Here is a 1,533-nt window from a genome sequence, read left to right on the forward strand (position 1 = left end):
TGTGGGAAGGAAACCAAACTATTCAAAAAGAGCAGGATCGTGAAAATATGGATATCTAATCAATTTAGACCATAACATCGTAAAAAATCACAATAAAATCATGATTCTCACTACCTTGCCAAAAACAACCTCCTTATATATTTTCCCAGAATAAAGTAATTTGCACATATTTGGGGGCAGTCAAGATTTATATTAACTGTGCATATATTCTTTTTTTGCGGACAGTCAATATGCCATAAATGGATCCTTGGTTTTTCCTTCAAGGCAATCAATTTACGAATATATGCACAATTAATAATGCCATTAGTAGATGAGCTGTATGTTTTGGGTGTAAATATACTATATAAATATTCCTCGCAAAAAAATATACTATAAATATATTTTTTACTATATATATGAGCTGTATGTTTTGGGTGTATATCAACATTCGCATTTATAGGATACAGACCGATGATTCAATTAATGTATTTAAACGTTAACATATATGTAAATAAATCGAAAACTTGTAGCATACACCTATGTCCATTATAAAAAGCCATCTAAGGCCATAATCACAGAGTAGGCACCCAGGCATATCTGAAAAGATTGGCTTAACCTCCCAGTAAACACGCTTTCTCAATCTCTCTCTCTCAGGTTGCCACCATCAAGACAGGATGAGGTCGTTCTACAAGATGCTACTACTTTCGCTTGCCCTTGTTGCGCTGCTATCCTCAGGTATGTGCGTTTGGAGCATGTTTTGTGATCAATTTTGTATGGCGACCTTTCCACTATCGTTTCCTCATAATAAACCTCTGCAATCTTCATATGCCGGTACGAACATATAGATCTGATGATCCAGGCGACGGCTAATGGTGGCGGCTCGCTAATCCCTGAAGACTGCCGGCAGACCCCTGTCATCCCTGGGCCGTGTAACCCCAAGGCTTGTCTCCGCAACTGTCAAATCAACGTTGGCCCCGGTGCGGTTGGCGATTGTGATGCTGGCGGATGCCGGTGCACATACTGTACTGCATCTCAGCGGAATTAAGCAGTGATTGTTTCTTAATTTTCCCCCGATAATAAGCGAAATCTTAGTTTTTTTTTCTATACCTACCTGTCAAATGCATGGAAACTCCAAACAGGAATGTGGGCGAGGCTCATGGCCATCCAATTCGTTTAGTATGCACGTTTGTAATGAAGAAATTGAAGCCACTTTCATGCACGGTAGGCAGTAAGCAAGACACATCCGAGACGGTCAAACTGCGCCTAAACTCGTTCTAAACAGGATTTCTACATTGGGTCTACCAAGGCCTAACTCCACTGTAAATAACTGAACTAATCCGGACCGGAGTGTTGATGCTAGTCATTTTATATAGAATGGACGGCGGCTTGCACATCTTCGGGGTTGATCAGATGTATGCAGGTGGTTTTTTGTCCTTTCTGCTACAATGAATTCACACATCTTCAATCTTTAAAGAGCATCCCTTTCCCCGTTGGTTCTCCACTCTTCACTCGTCTCTCAGATCCTCACACACGCACTCCTAACACTTTTTTTTT

General features: G+C 40.6%; 1 long non-coding RNA gene across 1 annotated transcript; it reads left to right on the forward strand.

The window, feature by feature from the left end:
* The first annotated feature begins 540 nt into the window (after window positions 1-540).
* Window positions 541-1,147, forward strand: LOC119346761. The gene is made up of 2 exons (XR_005167917.1): window positions 541-714; window positions 825-1,147. It is a non-coding gene; the product is annotated as an uncharacterized LOC119346761 (long non-coding RNA).
* The last annotated feature ends 386 nt before the right edge of the window (window positions 1,148-1,533 follow it).

The sequence above is a fragment of the Triticum dicoccoides genome, unplaced genomic scaffold (assembly GCF_002162155.2).
Source record: "Triticum dicoccoides isolate Atlit2015 ecotype Zavitan unplaced genomic scaffold, WEW_v2.0 scaffold49882, whole genome shotgun sequence".
Lineage (NCBI taxonomy): Eukaryota > Viridiplantae > Streptophyta > Magnoliopsida > Poales > Poaceae > Triticum > Triticum dicoccoides.